General features: G+C 34.8%; 1 protein-coding gene across 1 annotated transcript in view; it reads right to left on the bottom strand.

Moving 5' to 3' along the window:
- The window catches only part of LOC127703946 (adenomatous polyposis coli protein-like), an 80,766-nt gene extending 67,546 nt beyond the window's left edge, over positions 1-13,220 (bottom strand). The window contains exons 1-2 of the mRNA XM_052207983.1: positions 13,159-13,220; positions 1,633-1,686 (exon numbers count right to left, since the gene is read on the bottom strand). The gene's annotated coding sequence lies outside the window, so the exon portion shown is untranslated. The remainder of the gene's footprint in view (positions 1-1,632; positions 1,687-13,158) is intronic.
- Between the last annotated feature and the right edge of the window lie 12,364 nt (positions 13,221-25,584).

Genomic DNA, 25,584 nt, shown 5'->3' with positions numbered 1-25,584 from the left:
CTTGCAGTACAATTTCAGAGAGATCCATACACTTGAACACAAGTTATTGTCTGGAAACTAGAAAAATGTTTTTTTTGGCCTCTTTTTGGCCCCCAATTCCTAAACGTTTCGGGCAATTACCCCCAAACTCAGTTCAAGCTTTCCCTTTGTGATATGGAACCTTGTAGTACAATTTCAGAAAGATCCATACACTTTCACACAAGTTATTGTCATGAAACTAGAAAAATGCTTGTTTTTTGCCCCTTTTTTTGCCCCTAATTCCTAATATTTTGAGGCAATTACCCCCAAAATCAATCCCAGCATTCCCTTTATGATATGGAACCTTGTGGTACAATGTCAGAGAGATCCATACACTAACACACAAGTTATGTCTGGAAGTCACAAAAATGCTTATTTTTGGCCCCTAATTCCTTAACTGTTGGTACCATAACCCCAAAAATCAATCCCAACCTTCCTTTTGTGGTATTGAACCTTATGGTAAAATTTCATAGAGATCCATTCACTTAAACTAAAGTTAGAGTGCGAAAACCAATGTGTCTTCGGACGATGCCGGACGACACCAACGTCATACCAATATACGACCGCAAAAATTTTTGCGGTCGTATAAAAACTGCAAAATTTTGTTAAAACTACCAATTCGGTGTCAGCAACCCAACAATGGGTTGTTTGATTCGTCTGAAAATTTCAGAGCTGATAGATCTTGACCAACTGAACAATTTTACCCCACGTCAGATTTGCTCTAAAAGCTTTAGTTTTTGAGATATAAGCCAAAAACTGCATTAGACCCCTATGTTCTATTTTTAGCCATGGCGGCCATGTTTGTCGATGGATCAAAACTTCGGATACAATTTATAAACTAGATACCCTAAGGAACATTTAGTTAAAGTTTGAAGGTATTTGGCCCAGTAGTTTCAGAGGAGAAGATTTTTGAAATAGTTTACGACGACAGACGACGACGACGGACGCCAAGTGATGGCATAAGCTCAAGTGAGCTAAAAAGTGTGGAAAACTGATTTGCCGGACTGACAGACGGACAGACAGACAGACGGACGGAGTGCAAACCTAAAGTCCCCTTCAACTTCGTCGGTAGGGGACTAAAAAATGGTCAATTCCAGCGCTGTAAAATTTTAAAAAAACATTCGAAATATGATAATATTCCTGGAGAAATAAGTAGGTAATACATTTTCAATGGAAACTGAAAGGAGTGGAAAACAGGGAATTCACCTCCTATTGCGTGATATTGGTTGCAAACGGGTTGTGATTTCCATTTTGACTTCAAAACTGAACACATGTTTTTCGTCATGATTATTTTGGTGGTTAAAACATTAAAATGACCATTGCTTCGTTAAAATGTTGATTTCATGCGAATATTAGGTGACCACTGAACGCGTAGGAAAGATGACAGCTGAAGAGATAAATTGATGTATAAAAAAACATTTGGGAGGGTCTGAAAGTGACAGCTGAAATGGTTTCATATGACTTGTCTACTTACCATGATAAATGGTTTCATATGACTTGTCTACTTACCATGATAAATGGTTTCATATGACTTGTCTACTTACCATGATAAATGGTTTCATATGACTTGTCTACTTACCATGATAAATGGTTTCATATGACTTGTCTACTTACCATGATAAATGATTTAAACTAGTCTTTCTTTACGAGGCACACTTATTTTCATCCCTGAAATAAACAATACATACATGTATTTGTATACACAGAATAACTGAAGTGGTCAAAATCTGAACCAATTTACATTTCTTAAAACCACTGGTTTAAAAATAATAAAAGAACAGAGTTCCAATGTCCCCCCCCCCCCCTTTGCAGATATTTTATATATCCAAGATAAAAGGACAATAACTAAAATAAATGGGGAATGTGTCCATAGGACACAGATGATGCCCCCGCTTGCATATCATTTAAAAGTTATAAAGGGACATAACTGAAGAATGGTAAAAGTGACGCTTCCCAAATTAGTACTTGATCTGAGTTTTGTGGTAATAAGTATATTGTGTATAGGTTTCATAACATTTGGTTGAGGTTAACTTAAGTTAGAGAACAGAAATGAAAAATTCAGCAATTTTTCAATTTGTAAAGGGGCATAACTCTAGAACAGTAAAATTGACACCACAAAAATTCAAACTTGATCTGTATTTTGTGGTAGTAAGCATTGTGTATAAGTTTCATAACAATTTGGTATGGCAAACTAAAGTTAGAGAATGGAAACGAAAAATTCAGCAAATTTTTCCATTTGTAAAGGGGCATAACTCAAGAACGGTTAAAGTGATGACGACGACGACGCCAACGTCATACCAATATACGACCGCAAATTTTTTGTGGTCGTATAAAAATAATTGATTGGCACTTATTTTCGAACTTGTCAACGACATTGATGATATAAATTCATAATATAAATTTCATAAAAATCTGGCGAGAATTGTACATATTAGAGTGCTCATAAGGCAATTTTCCATATAATCAGTATTTCCCAGGGGCATAAGGCATAACTCTTTTAAAAAATTTTCATCTGCACTGATTTTCGGACTCGTCAAAGACTTTGCTGATATAAACCTATGATATAAGTTTCATAAAATTCTTGCAAGAATTGTACACATGAGAGCGCTAACAATGCAATTTTCCATATAATTAATGTTTATAAGGGGCATAACTCTTTTAATACACTGCTTCGCTAAGCGCAGCTGGATACGCCCGCAGAGGTCCAACCCTGAACAGTTGGGGCGAAAATGGACACAAAAGCTTGATACAGGTCTGAATTTGGATTGTAATTAAATATTTGACATATTATAGGTTTCTGAATAAATGTAGTCAAAGAACTTGAAATTGGTTATATGAATTGAATTTATATTCAATTAAAGATTTCTTGCTGTTGTGCAAAACACTGTGCTGTTGCGCAATACTTAGTAAATCTGTTGTCAGACTATAAACATATAAAATCTTTTAACTCTGAAACGTAAAATTGAAAATTTATAAAAATCAAAAGGGAGCTTACAAAGATAAATATAAACAATTTACTAAAGTTACATAAAAAATGCTGAAAGCATTTTTGAGTTATTGTCTGAAAACTGGAAAATCCTCCATTTTGTAATGAATTAAACCCCATAAATCAGAAACGTATTATTATATAGTCTAAAATTTATGAAATTCAAAAGGGAGCTCATGTCAATAGAAATAAAAAATTCACCAAAGTTTCTTGCAAATTGGTGAAATTGTTTTTAAGTTCCTGTCCAAAAACTGGAAAATCTCCCCTTTTTTAATGAAGAAAACCCCAAAACTCGGAAACCGTAAATCCGAAATTTATAAAAAACGAAAGGGAGCTTACGTCAATAGATATAAACAATTCACAAAAGTTTCATGCAAATTGGTGAATTTGTTTTTGAGTTATTGTCCGAAAACTGGAAAATACCCCCTTTTTTAATGAATAAAACCCCAAAACTCAGAAATGGTAAATCTGAAATTTATAAAAAACGAAAGGGAGCTCACGTCAATTGATATAAACAATTCACCAAAGTTTCATGCATATTGGTTAAAGCGTTTTTGAATTAATGTCCGACATGTTGAGGACGGACGGACAGTCAATGGTATACCATAATACGTCCCGTAAACGGGCGTATAAAAATTATTGATCTGTACTGATTTTTGAATTTGTCCAAGATATTGCTTATACAAACCTATGATATAAGTTTCATAAAAATCTGGCAAGAATTGTACATGTGAGAGCCCTAACAAGACCAGACTGACGGACGTTCAGACAGACAGACGGTATTTCAATGTCCCCTGCAACGAGTTGTGTCAGATATGACAATTTAAAGTCAAATACATGTAATTCTGGAGCGGCAAATCAGAATTTATTCAAAATCAATGCAAGTTTACATTCACCAATCCCAACAACAGTGTTCAGTATATTGATCAAAGCACACTCGAGTTAGTGAATGACATGTAAAAACTTGCCTTTTATAAATCAGATCGTCAAAGAATGGCAAACATGACAATTTTTGTAAAATTTTCAAAATTAAAAAGTTATCCTACTTTCACTTATGCTAAAAATTATGAAAACTTTGTGGTTAATTACTTCAAGCGTACTCTAGTTATGGTACATGTGAAAGACTTTGAATTAGAAATCCAGAATAGAGAAAGTACGGCAGAGAGCCTTACATTGTATATACTGATAAGCTGTCGGTTGAATTGTAAGAGCTCTCTTAAGCTCGTGTTTATTGTTTATTGTACATATGTGACAATTCTTAATAAAATTTTCTTACTAAAAGCGAGGCAGGGAGTGATGGTTAGTTAGTCAGAATGCAAACAGTGTGAGGATGAGACTTAATGAGGCCACCCTGAAAAAATTCTTTGTTTGATGTTGCCTACCCATTCCTTGTAAGGTTGGGTAGGTAGGCAGGGTTTTTTTTTTTGACCAACAACATTAGTTTTTATGTCTCATTCAAGAAAACGAAGTAACAGCAGGAAGAAATCTTTGAAAAAAAAAAAAAAATAGAAACGATTTGAGTCATAAAATTTTTAGGGTAGGCTGCGTTTAGGTGGGTAGGCAGGCAACATCAAACAAATTCAATTTCATTTTTGGTCTGAAATGTTCCGAGATATCAAGAACATGAATTTCAATTGATGTTTAAATAAAAACATGAATTTAATATTAGTTTATTCATTATCATGTACATGTAATAACGAAAGCTTATTCTACCATAATACTTAAAGAAGTCTTGAGTCAATAACTTTTCCCAGTCCTCTTTAAAAAAAAATTGGACTGACAAATACAAGTTTGTTTGGGCTGACAAAACCTAAATTTATGTCAGCCCAAATGATGGACACGTGAATTTTTTTCAAGAACTCTGGTTACTGTGAAAGTCTTTTCTTTCAGCAGGTTCCTGAGATTTTCTCTCGCTATTTTGGTTATTTTGTTAGGACTTAATAGGGGGGTCTATTCCTCACTGTCAAGTTCAAAAAAATTAAATGCTTCTTTAAAAATTCCTCATTTCTGTTTAAAAGTTAAATAATTTAAACTGGAATCCGCTAGTAGTTAACGCTACATACAAAGTGCAGTTGTCAGCCGTGAACCACCACGTTGATGTATAAACTACAAAACATAATTGGTTTTTCGTTCAGATTTGGTGTTAACAGTATTTTATTAAAGCACGGCAGTATTTTACGTTAAAATCGTATTTTGTTGTAATTTTCTGCCACATCTCACACCATATTTGTTTTTTTTTCAATTTTCTCGTACTTATTCAAATTCAGTAAATGACAAACACAACTTTACCAATGTTACTTTTTGTGATTTTGTCATAGTTTAACACTTGTGAAGTGTTCTTAAATCATTTACAAGCATTTTCAACTTCTACTTGATGATTTAAACGGCCTTTTCCAGGTAAGTACCGCAAACAATCACATACAATTTGAAATTAACAGAGTTTTTCTAGATATTTTCAATAAATGACAAAAAGGTTTATTTTCTGAATTCCTCTTAAAATAATTTAAATAAAATGCTCCGCAGGGCGCAGCTTGATACGACCGCAGAGGTGGAACCCTGAACAGTTGGGGCAAGTATGGACACAACATTCAAGCTTGATACAGCTTTGCATTTGGATTGTGATTAAATATTTGACACAGCATAGGTTTCTGACACAGAATGAATGTGGTCTAAGAACTTAAAAATTTTAAATTGGACATTCACCTATTATGGTCCAATATCCAAAATCTAAATACATGGTTAGATTCAGCATATCAAAGAACCCCAATAATTCAATTTTTGATGAAATCAAACAAAGTTTAATTTTGGACCCTTTTGACCTCAATGTGGACAAAGTTAATAACGGGGCCCAAAAATCAAAAATCTAAATACATGGTTAGATTCAGCATATCAAAGAACCCCATATATTCAATTTTTGTTGAAATCAAACAAAGTTTAATTTTGGACCCCGATTTGGACCAACTTGAAAACTGGGCCCATAATCAAAAATCTAAATACATGTTTAGATTCAGCATATCAAAGAACCCTAAGAATTCAATTTTTGTTAAAATCAAACTAAGTTTAATTTTGGACCCCTTGGACCTTAATGTAGACCAATTTGAAAACGGAACCAAAAATTAAGAATCTAAATAACGGTTAGATTCGGCATATCAAAGAACCCCAATAATTCAATTTTTGATGAAATCAAACAAAGTTTAATTTTGGACCCTTTGGACCTCAATGTGGACCAATTTAAAAACGGGGCCCAAAATCCAAAAACTAAAAACACGGTTAGATTCAGCATATTAAAGAACCCTAAGAATTCAAGAATAAAACCCCATTGAAATTGGTCAAGAAATAAGCAATTTATACGAAGTATCTTCTTTTGCACAATACTGTGCAATTGAATATTTCTTGCTATTGCGCAATACTGCACAATTGACAATTTCTTGCTATTGCGCAATATTGTGCTATTGGATATTTCTTGCTATTGCGCAATACTGTGCAATTGAAGATTTCTTGCTATTGTGCAATACTGTGCAATTGAAAATTTCTTACTATTGCACAATACTTATTATATAATAATTTACACATCCTGTTTGGTGTGTATCTCCTACCATATCATTATTATTTGCTTTTAAATATAAATCAGAAATAACAAACTTAAAATGGAAAATTTTAAAAGAAAAAAAAAAGGAAAAAAAAATCCCCCCCCCCAAATTTTTTGAACCACCTTATGATTCATCACCCCCAAACTCAATCCCAGCCTTCCCTTTGTGGTATGGTACCTTGCAGTACAATTTCAGAGAGATCCATACACTTGAACACAAGTTATTGTCTGGAAACTAGAAAAATGTGTTTTTTGGCCCCTTTTTGGCCCCAAATTCCTAAACGTTTAGGCCAATTACCCCCAAACTCAAACCCAGCTTTCCCTCTATGATATGGAACCTTGTAGTACAATTTCAGAAAGATCCATACACTTACACACAAGTTATTGTCATGAAACTAGAAAAATGCTTGTTTTTTGCCCCTTTTTTGGCCCCTAATTCCTAAAATTTTGAGGCAATTACCCCCAAAATCAATCCCAGCATTCCTTTTGAGATATGGAACCTTGTGGTAAATTGTCAGAGAGATCCATACACTAACACACAAGTTATGTCTGGAAGTTACAAAAATGCTTATTTTTGGCCCCTTTTTGGCCCCTAATTCCTTTACTGTTGGTACCATAACCCCCAAAATCAATCCCAACCTTCCTTTTGCGGTATTGAACCTTGTGGTAAAATTTCATAGAGATCCATTCACTTAAACTAAAGTTAGAGTGCGAAAACCAATGTGTCTTCGGACAACGCCGACGACGCCAACGTCATACCAATATACGACCACAAAAAATTTTTTTGCGGTTGTATAAAAACAAATACATTTATTTATTATGATCTTGGCAATGAAAGAGAGTGAAACTGTATGCATATTCAAGATATTTAAACTTATTTATTTAAACAATTGGATTATTATTTTTTTGGGGGGATGTGGGCATGGTGGGGAAGGGGGTCCTACATGTACATGTGATTATTTCTTTATTTAATGTTATCAAAAACAATTGTGAGCAAATCAAAACATACTTTTGTATGAAAAATCCCTGAGATGCAGCAAAATTTGACCAATGATCATCAATTCATTCAGACCTAGTTGCAGAACCCTAGCTGGTATGGTCCTTATGATATTTTTGACCATTTGAGTCCAAAGGTTATTCAAACCACAAGCATGACAAGGCAAGGAAATACCACCTGAAGAGTTTTAATGCAAAATGGTTTGAAAAATCATTAAAAGCAGTCTTCACGCTTAGCCACAGGCCCAGCAGCCCAGGCTTGTAAAATTGCTTTCAGGCCTGTAAAAATCATCTCTACAGGCCAACAGACATGACAGAATCTAACTAAAATTTTCCAAAAATTGAGCTCGGGCCTGCAGATTTAAAATTTCATCGTGTAGACTGAAAAAGGTATAGATGCTAAGAAAATTTAATTCTTAAAAAGTATTATTGCAATCCTTCAATTCTCCCTGAAGTATCCCTGTGGGGCATGTGGGGTCATCACTTCTCCAAGTTCGGCTCATTGGCTGTCAGGGAGAAGTCACTTCTCCCTATAATTCTGAAGTATGGTGACCCCTGAAACATCTAATAACTTCACCTGTATTCTAGTAAAAATAGGATCCAATTGTGTAGGGGGAATGTGTGGGATGCGAACATGTACGGTGCAATCAGACCAGATACATGTACTGCATAGATGCCAACCCCTTTGTGGTGCAATCAGTTAACAAAATTTGAGATTTCAGTAATTTGTGATTTTTTTCAGTAATCACAGTAAGTCAATTTTTTTTATACCATAATCATACTATAAACAACTAGATGCAAAGTGACGGGCAAATGATTTCCTTTATTTTGACAACTAGATGGAAAGTTGATGAGCAAGTGAGGACTAAAGACTTGTAATAAAAAGTTGGCTATTTCAATACGTTTGTTTATTTAACAAATGTAAATTAACTGTTTCAACTTACTGTCATTACAAATTTAAATTTCCTGAAATGTCCCTCCATCTCCCTCCCATAGTATAAATAAAGTCTAATTCTGGAGTGCCTGGTATGTTGCTGACTTAGCACTTTTCAATTGTTTATTTGTATATGTGTGTTGTAGCACTTTTTGTTGGTAGAGGTCATGAATGTTTTCAGAACCATTACTGACGACAAAGTTGAAACAGAAAGATTTGGACATGTGCACGTGTCAGTTCTGTTCTTCCTGACCTGACTATATTGATTTTATAAGACAAGGAAATTCAATGGAATATTCAGGTTGAAAAAGTTGTCCCAATTTTCTTTTCTTTGCTGCAGAAGCGCTTGTTTCTGCTGATGACATCATGAAATCAATTGAAAAGCAAATACAGGGGAATATAAGTAAGGGAAAAAGGACTCATTTCAAATGCGTTCATTAACTATTCAGAATCTAACAAGAAATGGATAAATCGTACTAAACATATAGAAAATCCCGAGAAACCCGAAAGTGTTTTATATTCTGAATCTCTCAAACGCTTACGCTTCCATGATAATTAACTACAGTCAAGCGTCAAAATGATCACAACATTATCTAAACGACAAAAAAAATTGAGGAAGGGAACTCCGTAAAAAGTAGACTGTTGCCGTAACACTGTAAATCAAAGCACTGTAAGCGCTGTAGGCAGTTAACCAAAAACCAAGGCAAACGTAATTATGAAAACTGTGGCAATGTTGCTTCAATTTTCTTTTAAGATTTGAAAGAACAAACATTAAACATTCGTATATTGTACATTTATGTTCATTAAATGAATTGATTATTAAGGCAAATTAATTAATATTTCATCAAGGTTTTCAAAAGCAACTCATATGTCAATGTAAATGACCCCCATCTTCACCCCCAAGTGCATGATGTTACTCCATACCAAGTTTGGAATAAAATGACAGGTGATTATAAAACAGTTGGTCAAACATTCTCGGGCTTTACACTGCTTGAAAGATTTATATGTTTTCTTTAAAATGAGCCATAAATGAAAATTATTATAGGCCCAGAAATAATTTAATAAACAATTAAAGTAAATTCAATAATCTAGACTCATTTTTTGGATCAAAATTTTTTTATAATAAACAAGAAATAATTGTAACAGGATGCCGTTACGAAGTCTCCCAAACAAAGCCCCCATAATTCGTCATTCCCATGGTCTCCTGACATTGGGCAAAGTCCAGTTCATATTGGTTTGGTCTAGTAAAGTGATATGCATATGTGACACCAAGGAGATTGACCCTGTATGTCATTCAAATCTTTTTGAAATGATGAACAGGAATAAATATGGTTTAGGTGTGGGTATCTCGACCGTTTACAAGTTCTCAAACAGGAGGGGGTGGGGTGAACCCCAGGGACTCCCCCTATATTTCATTTGATTTGTTATATTGTCCCATACATGAATACATATGGTTTAGGGGTGGGGATCTCGACCATTTCCAAGTTCTCAAACAGGAGGGGGTGGGGTGACCCCAGGGACTCCCCCTATATTTCATTTGATTTGTTATATTGTCCCATACATGAATTCATATGGTTTAGGGGTGGGGATCTCGACCATTTCCAAGTTCTCAAACAGGAGGGGGTGGGGTGACCCCAGGGACTCCCCCTATATTTCATTTGATTTGTTATATTGTCCAATACATGAATATATATGGTTCAGGGGTGGGGATCTTGACTGTTTACAAGTTCTCAAACAAGAGGGGGTGGGGTGTCCCCATGGACTCCCCCTATATTTCATTTGATTTGTTTTATTGTCCCATACATGAATATATATGGTTTAGGGGTGGGGATCTCGACCATTTCCAAGTTCTCAAACAGGAGGGGGTGGGGGTGACCCGAGGAACTCCCCATACATTTCATTTGATTTGTTATATTGTCCCATACATGAATATATATGGTTTAGGGGTGGGGATCTTGACTGTTTACAAGTTCTCAAACAAAAGGGGCGGGGGTGTCCCTAGGGACTCCCCCTATATTTCATTTGATTTGTTTTATTGTCCCATACATGAATATATATGGTTTAGGGGTGGGGATCTCAACCATTTCCAAGTTCTCAAACAGGAGGGGTTGGGGTGACCCCAGGGACTCCCCATATATTTCATTTGATTTGTTATATTGTCCCATACATGAATATATATGGTTTAGGGGTGGGGATCTCGACCGTTTACAAGTTCTCAAACAGGAGGGGTGGGGTGACCCCAGGGACTCACTCTATATTTCATTTTTGATTTGTTTTATTGTCCCATACATGAATATATATGGTTTAGGGGTGGGGATCTTGACCATTTCCAAGTTCTCAAACAGGAGGGGGTTGGGTGACCCCAGGGACTCCCCCTATATTTCATTTGATTTGTTATATTGTCCCATACATGAATACATATGGTTTAGGGGTGGGGATCTCGACAATTTCCAAGTTCTCAAACAGGAGGGGGTGGGGTGACCCCATGGACTTCCCTATATTTCATTTGATTTGTTTTATTGTCCCATACATGAATATATATGGTTTAGGGTTGGGGATCTCGACCATTTCCAAGTTCTCAAACAGGAGGGGGTGGGGTGACCCGAGGAACTCCCCATACATTTCATTTGATTTGTTATATTGTCCCATACATGAATATATATGGTTAAGGGGTGGGGATCTTGACTGTTTACAAGTTCTCAAACAGGAGGGGCGGGGGTGTCCCTAGGGACTCCCGCTATATTTCATTTGATTTGTTTTATTGTCCCATACATGAATGTATATGGTTTAGGGGTGGGGATCTCAACCATTTCCAAGTTCTCAAACAGGAGGGGTTGGGGTGACCCCAGGGACTCCCCATATATTTCATTTGATTTGTTATATTGTCCCATACATGAATATATATGGTTTAGGGGTGGGGATCTCGACCGTTTACAAGTTCTCAAACAGAAGGGGGTGGGGTGACCCCAGGGACTCACTCTATATTTCATTTTTGATTTGTTTTATTGTCCCATACATGAATATATATGGTTTAGGGGTGGGGATCTTGACCATTTCCAAGTTCTCAAACAGGAGGGGGTGGGACGACACTGGGGACTCCCCCAAATTATTTTCATTTGATTTCTTTAATTGTCCCATTCAAGTATATATATTGTTTAGGGGTGGGGATCGCGACGGTTTACAAGATAAAAGTACATCTTCAAATTAAAGGGGGTTGGGATGACCCCCAGGGACTCACCCTATATTTTGGTTGATTTTTTGTATTGTCCTGTTCTCATTACTGAAGACTGCATGTGTCTATCACCTACTGTTTTCGAGAAATAGTCATTTGAAAATTTAAAAAAATAAAATCCCATAGGGTTCTATAGTAAACCCCTCCCTTCTTCAGGCTCCTCCAAATGCCCCCTAAATAGACCCCAATGCACAAACAAAAGATAAATGGCTCCGCTAGACATGTTAGTCTAATATTTTATGAAACCCTTAGTAAATCTGACAAACGGTCAAAGTTGTCTTCTTAGACGGTTTGAGTGGATTCGGTCCGACTTGTCTCGGGGACGAGTTGTCTACATTACTTAAAACATCCCATCAACGTCGATTTCCACATCTGTTTTCATGACCTCGTTTCATTCATAAAATAACAACAACCTTATTTGGCAAGATAAGTTAGAAATTACCACCCACTTATATAACTTTATTTCCTCTATCATAGAGACTTGTTGTACATGAACAATATTCCTGCGCATTTTGCCATTTGGGAAATATAAACGACTTGTAATTACCGATTTTCCGCGATGAAATATTTCATACAATTGTTCTTTGACATCGTAGCCAAAAGCACAGGGGATAATAAACTACGTACGGATTTCTATTGAGCACTACTTCCTATGTGCAACTTCAAAAGTTTTGGGTAGTTCGACGATCATTTAAGGTTTTTCTGGTCATATTTTTTGTATTCCAGAAATAAAAGTATTAAAAAAATGTCCAATTAGTTATAAATAACATAATAGCCAGCTAGATAATAAAAATGGCACGTATTTCAGCATTTATTGGGTAGAACACAAATCTAGGGTGCTCGCATAAGGCAGCTTAACTGCCTAAAAATCGCAACAATTACGGACAAACTGTAATGGTTAGCATCTATGGTACTGTGACAAAAGGGAAGTTACTCTTGCTCAAATTGTGTCAACTGAAACCCATCTTTTCATAGAGTTGGATGGCACTTTGACTGTCTGTCATAACTTTTAAACATCATATCACTGAAAGACGGCTATATCATTACAACTGCCTGATAAAATCATAAAAAATAGGTTTTCAGTAAATTAATTTTTTCAAGGACCATACAGTTATCACAATAAGTTCCATTAAAAGTATTGATCCTCATTGTATCACGAGCCTGTCAATGAAGGTTTTAAGTAATCAACACAATTTCCCCATACTGCATAGTATTATGGAATCACAAGGCACAATTGATGATAAAAAATTGACATACACGATATGTCAAAAAAAGGAAAGAAAGTCAGTTAATTGGATGACCTTTTTAACAGAATAATTTGATTGGTATTTTAATCTTTAAACAGTATGTAATTATACCTAATTGAATGTGCAGATTGACATAATTAACACATAGTAACCTACTTTCAATGTAAACAATGGATTTTCAAACATGTTTTCTTCCCTCCAACTTTCTACCATGTTTACCTGGATATGACGTCGAGTTCAAATAGCGACACCATTGGTTAGAGTTACGGGCACCTGCTGGAGAAAAGATTGCGATACAATCACTCTAAAATAAGCAAAAAGTTTTTTAAACAGTGTAGTTTGCATAACATAAATAAAAGAATTATTTAAAGTCGGTTTTACATATAACAATACACTGGCTCATGGATTTTGCCAAAGCTTTTGACAAGGTACCACACAAAAGATTACTATATAAAATGAAATACTTTGGCATATCAGATCAAATCATAAACTGGGTCGAATCCTTTCTTTCAAACAGAACTTAAACAGTACTTTTAGAAAACACGTCATCTTCAAAAATATCAGTCACATCGGGTGTGCCACAGGGTACAGTGCTAGGACCTATACTTTTCCTTATTTACATAAATGACCTTCCAGAATACATCAAGCATAGCAAAATCAGACTCTTCGCAGATGACAGTATAATTTACAGACAAATTAAATCTCAAAACGACTGCCTCAAGCTTCAAGAAGATCTAGAAGCCGCCATACAATGGGAGCAAGACTGGCTCATGTCTTTCCACCCAGACAAATGCAACGTCATGACCATAACAACCAAAATAAATCCCATCCACTTCTACTACAACATGTATGAGCATATCTTAGAATCAGTAAAACATGCTAAATATTTAGGTATAACAATCTCTTCAGATCTAAAATGGAACACCCACATCCAACAAACAACCGCCAAAGCAAATAATACTTTATGTTTTATCAGAAGAAATCTCAAAGTCCAGTCACAAAAAAATAAAAGAAAGAGCATACCAAACCATCATAAGACCCAAATTAGAATACTGCTGTACTGTATGGGACCCCTATACAAACGAACACATTAGATCATTAGAAAAAGTACAGAGACGAGCGGCAAGGTATGCATGTAACAGACATCACAATACCAGCAGTGTGTCTGAGATGCTAGACACCATGAAATTGCAAACATTACAAGAACGCCGAATAAGAACAAGGCTAATAATGTTCCACAAAATTATAAACGAAAATATTGCCATTCCATCGCAAAATTTATTACAAAAGAGTCAGTCCAACACAAGATCCACCAATAAAGATGCTTACCGACAAATCCAATGTAACAAAGACAGCTACAAATTTTCTTTCTTTTGTCAAATAAATAATGCTCCTGCATATCTGAATGAGTGTAGCCCATGGGTAGTTGTCCTTACCCTGGGAACATCTGCTATGTTGTTATTTCTAAAAGAGTAATTACATTTTTTTATTTCAATAAGTTCATGTAGATATAACGGACACTGTTTATTAATAATTTTATACACCTCTATTGCTATCATTCTAATTCTTCTGATTTTTAAACTTGGTAATTTTGATTTAATTAACAGTTGTTGATAAGTACTACAATAGTCTTCATATATAAATCTTAGGACACGCTCCTGTATTTTCTCTATTTTTCTGGTATTACAATCACCACAGAAGTGCCATATTACAGGACAATAATTAAAATTTGACATGATAAATGAATAATATATAGTAAGTCTACCTAATTTTGTTAAATGTTTACCAATACGTTTAAGTACATGTAACTGTCTTGATGCCTTTTTACAAATGTTAGAAATATGGGCATCAAACTTAAGCTGATAGTCAACTGTTACACCAAGTAATTTCACTTCTTTTTCACAGTGTATGATATTACCATCTAGATTAAAAGAAATATTTTTATTTTCAGTTTTTTTGCCAATGGCTATTGCCTGAAACTTGTCAGGGTTGGCCTTCATATGATTTAAACTAAACCAATTAATTAGCTCTAAGCTTTCTTTTTCTAAAATATTTACAACAGTGTCTATATCAGAATGTGAATATGACAAAGTATTGTCATCTGCATAATTATACAATGAACTGCTTGATACAAAATGAAAAATATCATTCAAGAAAATATTAAAAAGTACAGGTCCTAATATAGAGCCTTTATATATATCTTTCCAGGTACTTATATCTATACCAACTTTTACACATTGTTTTCTTTTACTTAAATAGCTGTCTATCAAGCTTAAAGCTGATTCAGATAATCCATATGCCTTTAGTTTTAAAATTAATAAATTATGAGGAAGGCAGTCGAAGGCTTTCGAGAGGTCCATCAACACAGCAGCAATATATTGATTATCATCAATAACCTTCTTCCAATCCTCAATGATTTTCAAAAGTGCTGTCTGGCAGCCGTATCCTGCTCTAAAGGCAGACAAATATGGGTGAAAAATATTTTGAAAAAAATCAACTAACTGTCGGAACATGGCTCTCTCGAAAAACTTTGATACAACAGGTAAAATACTGACTGGCCTATAGTTACCAACTTCGAGTTGACTATTCTTCTTGTGAAGTGGCACCACTTGAGCCTCTTTTAGTTTGTCCGGAAATACAGAGTGCTCAATAGATTTGTTTATTAATTTTGTTATTGGTGTCACAACTGCTGGTTTTGCCAATTTCAGTATTTTAACGGATAACCCGTCTTTACCTGTAGCCTTATTTACACCAAGTTTGTTTATTTGTTTATCAACAGATTTCTCTTCTATACATTTAAAAATTATATTACCTTCAGTTCTACAATTATTATATATAGCTTTTATACTAGGGTGGTTCTGATCTACAGTACAGTCTGATCCAATATCTTTTGCTACATTAACAACAAAATCATTAAACATATTAGCAACCTTTGACTGATCATTTATAATGTTATCATTGTCACATAAAATAATGTTGTTCTCAAAATAACTACCTTTGTTTGTTAAGAAAGGTTTGATGGTGGACCAAAAGTCTTTGCTTTTTGGTCCCCCTACACATGCAACGCTCTATAAAATAATTTCTGACTGATTTACGCTTGACGTTTAATTTTAATAAACATTATTATTTGAAATACCATCTTTACTAGGAACACTGATAATGTGGGTGCTAAACCAGATCAAATATGTATCTCAGTTTCATCTTTCTTAGTTTTTGTATATGAAAATTTAGGCCTTTAAATTCAACTGTGTTGTAGACGGCAAGGATTTGTCACTCTGAGACTCTCACTATACAAATCCTTGGGTAGTGTTTCATATTAATATTTATTTTCTTACAGAATTTTGTATTTTAAGAGTTCACCATTTCTTTTATTTTCTTATTCAATCCTATTTTCCAGGTACATACATATGTTACAGTGAACTTATAAAATCAGTGATCATCACGTTTGTGAACTTCCCTGAAATATTTAGTGATTTTGTAAAATCCCCAACAGTTTTAGTAATTTTATAAATTCCCTGAAATTGTTGTGAATTATATAAAATCACTGAAAATATTGCTAGGGATTTTGTAAAATCCGTTATAACAAGTTTAAACTTTCAAGTTAATATCAGAAATGTATTTTTCTCAATTTTAATGTAGAAAGATCATTAATTGTTTAAATATACTTCACCGATTTTAAAGTATGACTATGAATAAAAGACATAAAAGACTGCAATTTATCTTTTTTTGCATAAGTTTGGTGACATCGGCTGTTATATAATTTATCTGCTTTTCGACAGACACACCTATTTTTCACGTCTCCACATTGTAGCACTTCATATTATAACTAACTTTCAACTGAGACTACTATAACACATAGTTATAGTAGTCTCAGCTTTCAAACTTTGTGTATTTTGTGTTTTTGTTGGCTGTTTTGTGCTTTGTATCGCTCTGTTGAGTCAAACCCTTTTAATTGATTTTTATAGTTTGTTCTCACTACTGTCCCGGGTTAGGGGGAGGGTTTGGTGCCAGGAAACATGTTGAACCCCGACACTTTCTGTATGTGCCAGTCCCAAGACAAGAGCCTGTAAATCAGTGGTTGTCGTTTGTTCAGTTCTGTATATTATATTTGCTTTCCGTTTATTGTTTTGTACATAAATCAGGTCGTTAGTTTTCTTGTTTGAATTGTTTTACATTTATCATTTCCTGACCTTTTATATATCTTACTATGCGGTATGGGTTTTGCTCATTGTTGAGGGCCGTACGGTGACCCTAAGGTTCTGGGCACGGTAGTATTTACTTTCCGGGAACTAGATTGCTCTAGGTCAATGTATCTGAACACTATTATTGGACAAAAATACAGCATCTACTGAACATATTTCCCATGCTGAGGGATGAATCAAATGTAGAAAAATATGAAATAATTGTACATACAGGTGAAAATGAATTTTTGAGATTTTATTTTAATTTTGTATTCGCTGTATGACAAAAGACCTAAAAGCACTGTAGCCTTCGTGTATAAAGATCGCAGAAAAAGTAACAGTCATCATACATATTCAAATTTTTTCTGAATATTATAATGAAAGTACTTCAGTTTAACTGTGTATGTATATAGGTTCTGCGTCAGGGTTAGAAAGTGGTGAACATTATAAAACGCCTATCATTATCCCAATGCCCTGATTTTACAAAGTCACTGTAACATATACAAGAGATTGGAAAGATCGCGGTCCCAAATGAAAATCTCACCGATGAATAACTTTGGATATTTATGTCTCTGGTTATATCTTCTTAGTACTGTACTGTAGTTCTACTCTGTTTTCTGCCATTCAGTCATGTGTCAAGTTATCTTGTCTTCTTTTGGTCATATTCATTGAGTTCAAAGTTTTACCAGTCTTTGCGAATGTCAAGAGTCGCCGCTACCAGAGACATATACAGATATACATTGTTGTATATACAAGTCTAAATTGAAAACAACGTCCAAACCTAATATATATTTCTGCCGCTACACATACTTGTAAAATAGTTATTCTTTTTTATAATGTTTGAACGTTTCGCTAAAGCAAAGACACAAAAGTTTTTTTTTTCAAATATATTATTGATTTATATAAAATAGGGAGATGTTGTATGAGTTGACGGATTGACACAACTATCCACTAGAGAACAAATGACGTAGATGTTAGCAACTATAGGTCATCGCACGGCTCCAACAATGAGCAAAGCCCATACCGCATAGCAAGCTATAAAAGGCCCCGATATGACAAAATGAATGTCAAACAATTTATATGAGAAAAGCTAAAAAAACAACAAACGATAAACAAATATGACATACAGCCACTTGCAACGACAACCACCGAATAGCAGGCATCTGACTTGTGATATGCACACAGAGAATGTTGCGGGATTAAACATGTTTACGGGCGCCAACCCTTTCCATAACATGGAACAGTGGGGGAACAGCACAGTAAGATACTGTCTTCGTGTTTTTGATATTGCTCCACTTTTGTTTTTCACACACATCGTTTAGGTCGAATTTACTTCATTTGATTTAGTTTAGCACAAAAATACCCGTCACAAGTTTTGAGAAGCAGAAATTATTATCTACAAACCATGGCTAAAGCAATGTATAACTGTACAAAGAACGTCAAAACTTTTCTTCTGTCAGTCACGGAATCGGGGATATTTTTTCTAATTTCTATGACTTTCGTTTTGATTTTCTTTAATTTGATCCTTCCAAGAGAGGCGAAAGATACCAAAGGGACACTAAAACTCAAAGTCAAAAATAAACTGAAAACGCCATGGCAAAAAAAGAAAAAGATCAAAAGACAAACATTAGAACACAAAACATAACATAGAAAACTAAAGACTGAGCAACACGAACCCTACCAAAAAACCGGGTTTGATCTCAGGTGCTCCAGAAGGGCAAGCAGACACTACTCCACATGTGCACCCGTCGTATTGCTTATGTAAGTACATACCCGGCGACAACTCGGTAGGTCACACTCAGGGAAAAGGGGGACGGGATTGGGGTTACGACGATTGGAACATATCCGTCGTCATCTGTGAAACCGAGATATTCCATAACGGTCAACCAACTCGTGATGACGCTCGTAAAATTTTCGAAGGGATGATTTCAACTTCACCATTTTGAACTCTTGGTTGAATAGCTTCCTTGTGAGCAATTCCCTATCAAGGAAATCATGATAGTAAACGCAAGCCCTCGAATATTATATCAACTGGGAGATATATACTCCATATGCAGGCACTGCTGGAATGTTGGTACATAGAAATGAAAAGTTCACAATTCAGAAGCTGAAATCATCTCTTTTTCGTAAAGTTTTGTTTTCAACCGATTCTCATTGTCAATTTCTGAATATAAGTCAAGATATCGAGGCAGAATTAACTGTATCTGTTGTATCCTTTATTTCAAGTTCGATGGGATAGATGCGTTCAACATATTCACCAAACTTTGAATTATTAAGTGAGAGGACATCATCTATGTAACGGAAATTGAAGTTACAGGATAATTCAAGCTTCTTTTCATTCTTACTAAGATACTCCTGTATACGAAGTCTGCCTCATATGAATGAAGAAACGAGTCGTCAAGAAGAGGAGCACAGTCAGTGGTTCTCATAAATGCCGATTGTTTGTTGCCTTGAAAAACACATCCTGCAAACGTAACAAATACGTTGTCAATTAAGAAATCCAGCATCTTGATAGTGTCAGTTTCAGAGAATTTTTTGTTTGAGTCAGAGTGATTTTTTACAAAGTACGATTTATCCCTCCCTGAGACACGACACTTTTGTGAAGTGTAGAAAAGTCATACAAATGTTTTAATACTATTGCAAGAGGAAAGAGTCTTTTATTGTACGTATACTCCAACATATCTTTGGATTTTTTAGTATCGACATCTGATTCACGCCGCCTCTAGAATAGGTCGTTTCATAATAACTTTGAAAGCCGGCTTTCATTCAGCTGATTTTTTTCTGTCTCTTCTTCTTTGTCCTTAGTTCAACTGCTATTCCCATTTAAGACAGTATCATCAAACTCATCATACATTTATTTTGTGAGAAACTGTGGTTAAAATGATGCAAAGGACTAAGTTGAACACTCCGAAATTTGATGTCTTGAAAGAGCTTTAGATTTTGTATGTACATGATTTTTTCCAATATGTTTTCTCAATATGCATCAAAGATTAACATTTTAAGCTCACCTGGCCCAAAGGGACAAGTGAGCTTTTCTCATCACTTGGCGTCCGTCGTCCGTCGTCCTGCGTCCGTAAACTTTTACAAAAATCGTCTCCTCTGCAACTTACTGGGCCAAATTTAACTAAACTTGACCACAATCATCATTGGGGTATCTAGTTTGAAAAATGTGTCCGGTGACCCGGCCAACCAACCAAGATGGCCGCCATGGCTGAAAATAGAACATAGGTGTAAAATGTAGATTTTGGCTTATATCTCTAAAACCAAAGCATTTAGAGTAAATCTGACAAGGGTAAAATTGTTTATCAGGTCAAGATCTATCTGCCCTGAAATTTTCAGATGAATTTGACAACCCGTTGTTGGGTTGCTGCCCCTGAATTGGTAATTTTAAGGAAATTTTGCCGTTTTTGGTTATTATCTTGAATATTATTATAGATAGAGATAAACTGTAAACAGCAATAATGTTCAGCAAAGTAAGATCTACAAATAAGTCAACTTGACCAAAATGGTCAGTTGACCCTTAAGGAGTTATTGCCCTTTATAGTCAATTTTTAACCATTTTTCGTAAATTTTTGTAATCTTTTACAAAAATCTTCTTCTCTGAAACTACCAAGACAAATTTAACCAAACTTGTCCACAATCATCATTAGGGTATCTAGTTTAAAAAATGTGTCCGATGACCCCGCCCGTGAACCAAGATGGCCGACATGGCTAAAAATAGTACATAGGCTAAAATGCAGTTTTTGGCTCATATCTCTGAAACCAAAGCATTTAGAGCAAATCTGACGTGGATAAAATTGTTCATTAGGTCAAGATCTATCTGCCCTGAAATTTTCAGACCAATCAGGCAACACGTTGTTGGGTTGCTGCCCCTGAATTGGTAATTTTAAGAAAATTTTGCAGCTTTTGGTTATTATCTTGAATATTATTATAGATAGAGATAAACTGTAAACAGCAATAATGTACAGCAAAGTAAGATCTACAAATAAGTAAACATGACCAAAATTGTCAATTGACCCCTTAAGGAGTTATTGCCTTTATAGTCAATTTTTTACAATTTTCATAAATTTTGTAATTTTTTGTAAATTTTTACAAAATATTTTCCACTGTTACTACTGGGCCAAGTTCATTATAGATAGAGATAATTGTAAGCAGCAAGAATGTTCAGTAAAGTAAGATCTACAAACACATCACCATCACCAAAACACAATTTTGTCATGAATCCATCTGTGTCCTTTGTTTAATATGCGCATAGACCAAGGTGAGCGACACAGGCTCTTTAGAGCCCTCTAGTTTAATTTCAGATTAACATGCTTCTAATGTAATTATCTAGATAAATAATGAAAATATAACATCATGTTTGCGAATGTATATTATATAAATAACATGCACAGTTGAACAGATACTGTCTTTATAATGTACTACTAGGTGTTTAACGACCTTGACTACCCATGATGGTCTCGCACGGTCTTTATGATGTACGATTGTTGTTTACAAATAACTTTTAATCAGTCTGGTTACTGGCATTGTTTTAATTTTGATTTGGTCGACATTTTCATACGAAGAGTTACTTTTCTATTTTTCTCGTGTCATTGGTTTTCCCACTGGAGTAAGTTTTTCAGTTTTAAAAAGTCCAATAATCATCAACATGATATCATGTTCTCTTCCTCTAACAAAGTATTGTCGCCAATGTAGGGTTTTACGACCACGAATCCTACAAAACTTGAAACGATTTGGCCATGAAGTTTCACAGTAGAAAACATAAAAAGTGTCCTTGCATTTTTCGCGCGACAATAGATATAAGAAGATGTGGTATGAGTGCCAATGAGACAACTCTCCATCCAAGTCACAATTTGTAAAAGTAAGTCAAAATAACAACAAAAAAAACAACGGTTGCGATAATACGCTTTAGTACTGTCCCGTAGACTTCTAACCCCCATCTTTTTAACATCCCTATCGATTTAACTCTGTAAAACCTCGTATTGCCAAGGCAAGTGTTGATGTAAAAGCAACGTATATGTCGGTGTGCGGGGCCGGTGTGCGGTTTAAACCATCAGTCTAATTCAAAAGCGGACATATATGTCCACCACCGACCGGGCCCCAAGAGGACACATAAGTCCATTTCACATGTTTATAAAATATAATCGGGTAGAACTCGGTAAATAACCGACAGGATTTAAAAGATAAGCACTCATTTAAAACCTAGTTTTCAACAAAATTTTACTACGTATATATGTTCATGCAAATTTACCAGGGCAATGCATCAAACCTACCAGCAATATCTTATAACTTTGCTACATTTCTACTTTTAGCTTTCATTTGCTATATCACAATTTACTCCTTATTAAAGAAAAACGAAATAAAACAAAAAGGAATATTAAAATTCATAAGGCGAAAACGAACTGGCAATGCCATTGCAAAAAACAAACGAAAAGCGATCCTTGAAAATACAAATAACAGCATAGAAAACCAAACACCGAACAACACGAACTCCACCAAAAGAAAGAAACGTTGAATAGTAAAAATTATCCACAAAGCACGATCTACAAATAAGTCAATAGTGCTGAAATCTGTGGTAAACCCTTAATAGGAGTTAATGCCCTAAAATGAATGTTTACAATTTAGTTTTTTTTCGTTCTTGCCTTTTAGCTAAAAAAACTATAAGTTATAGATAGATGGATAAAACCTTTAAAAATAAAAATGATCAGCAAGCAAAGATCTGAAAATAGGTTAGCAACTTAGCATAGATGAATTCGTCAGTTGTCTTCATATAGGAGTAATAGTCCTCAAATGACGATTTTTATCCTCTTTTGTGTTTCAGACAAAAAACGATATATAGAAAATAAAGAGGAAGTGTAAGGGAGAAACCATTTAACTTCAAAGGGGGGGTTAAAGTTTTTTGTCCGAGTCAGAATTTTTTTTAGTTTTTCGACGCTATCAATCAATTTATCTTTTTTTCAAAATTTAGCACTATAAGGTATGGAGAAAATCTTGATTCAGAATATTTTTTGTCATCTGCTTGACCACAATAATTTCACCCCCCCCCCCCCCCCCTTTGAAGTTAAATGGTAGTTCCCTAAACAGAAAAAAAGGCCAGCAATACAAGATCAGAGACATATATACACATATATATATATATATATATATATATATGTGTATATATGTTTCTGACAAGATCAACAAAAAACTGACTTTAGTCATAACTTATATTATAGTATACAATGTTGGAGAGTATCCATTGTTAAAGATGTACATAGGTTCTTAGGCGAGTGGAACAGGTTCCTTCGAGCCTTTAGTTATATTATGTTTTGAATTTATTTTCTTTTTGCCAATCTTTCCTTTTCAATGCTCTTCAATTTCGTTTCCCACTGTTGGTTTAAATTCAATGTCGAGTCTTGTTCAGACAAAACGGATGTCTTGCAGACTAAATTTTAAGCCTGCTCTCTTCTTTTGTACAAAAACTCTATTCTAATCTTTATTTTTTGGCCCTTTATTCTGTATTTTTGGCCTATTATTCTCTCTCCTGCAAGACCCTCCAAGTTCATTTAGGTTTGTAACATTGTCAAACATGAGTGCTCAGGCTGAGAGGTCTCCACTTCTTTATTCTTCTCTCTACTATCTGGAGTACTTTTGTAGTGTAATAAGGGTAAGCAACTTTACTGCAAGCAACTGTGTGCATGTGCTGGAAACAGTTTACAGTGCTTTACTGATTATGATAGAATTTTCTGTTGAGTCTTTGAGATCAGGTTTTACTACAGGTATCACATTTCATTATCAATGACCCATGAAAATGAATTTAAGGTCAGATGAACCTTGTCAGGCTAACCGGAATAATTCAGTCCCTCCCTCTAATCGATCTCTCCTACTTGGAGTAATCGTAGATCAGCGGAATATAACGACTGAATTATTCGGGTTACTGTCAGACAGACATGTTATAGTAGTTATACAGTTTACCTGTAACTTGACCTGTTTTAACCACACAAACTTGACTTGATTAATGAAGCATGATTGGATATCAAGGCAGATGAATCCTGTCAGACCAACTTTACACCTTACAATCATTCATTCTATACACCACATTTAGTTGTGAATCCTACATTACCACAAAATTTAAAAATTGAACCATGAAAATATGGTCAAAATGTGATGAAAGAAACAAGAAAAATATAAATTAAGATAAAAACTTTTATTAATTTTCGAGTTGATGTGATCACAAACTAATTTAACCTGATACGGATAGGATGGACAGACAGACAAACTCACAGACCGGAGACATAATGCAGCTCTACTATCATAAATGGGACACAAAAACATCCCAAGAATGTAAGGAGCTATAAATTACTTGATTCATTTGTTTGCGGTCTCATTGACATATAGCATTCATATTCAAGAATTATGGCAATAAAAATACAAAATGTCCTTATTATACTAGAGGGTCTGGATGGGGGTCCTTCATTTCTGTATTCTTTAATTTTTTATGTCATTTTTCTCTATTCTTTATACGTTTTGGTCCATTCTTCTCTATTCTTTATATTTTTTGCCAATTATTCTCTATTCATTAGATTTATCCTCATGTTAGAATGGAACAAATAGCATAAAGAAGATCAAATTGTCATTGTATTTAGTAATGGATAAGGGTGGTATACAGAAAACAGAAAACTTAAATGTATGTCAATGTTAATCAAGATATAAATAGATGTGGCAGAAAGACATGAATGCCCCTAACTGCAGTCTTATTGCAAAATATCTGTGAACAGGAAGGAAACACAAACTGGATTTGTTAGTTCTCATAGTCATTATATATTTTGTACCAAATTCAGCTCCAGATCTGCAAGTACAGGTTTATGAAATTTTTATAGGTCTGAGGCCTGTAATTTCAACAAAAAGTCCGTCTTGGAACTAAAGGCAAATTGGATCTGTAAGTAATCGTTATATATTAATCTATAAACAATCGGCTCCAAATCTATAGGTATTACAAAAAAAGTCATGAAAAGTACAATTGGCTGTAATTCTGTGAAAAAGTCAATCAACTGGAAAGAAACAGAAACTTGATCTGCAAGTCCTCATTATACACTAATGTACCAATGATCAGCTTTAGATCAACAAGGGTTACAAGCTGTAATTCCACGAAAACAGATGGTATACCTGACCAGAATGTAATGCAAACTAATTTGTAAATTATCATTTGTACCAAACACCAGATCAATATCTGTAGGAATATCAGAAAAAATTAGGACAACTATTTAATTTCAGGACCGACTGGGTAACACTATAGGTTTATGTGACTTAGTAGAGGGGACTAAGTGTCCTTCTAATGTGATTAAGGAATAAAAGTGTCCTTGTAATGTGATTAAGGAATAATGATGTCAATACAAGAACTCAATTTCCTTGTAATGTAGAT

This window comes from Mytilus californianus, unplaced genomic scaffold (assembly GCF_021869535.1).
Source record: "Mytilus californianus isolate M0D057914Y unplaced genomic scaffold, xbMytCali1.0.p SCAF_57, whole genome shotgun sequence".
In the NCBI taxonomy this organism is placed as follows: Eukaryota; Metazoa; Mollusca; class Bivalvia; order Mytilida; family Mytilidae; genus Mytilus; species Mytilus californianus.
Note: the sequence above shows the minus strand (reverse complement) of the source record. Positions and strands in the feature narration are given on the sequence as shown.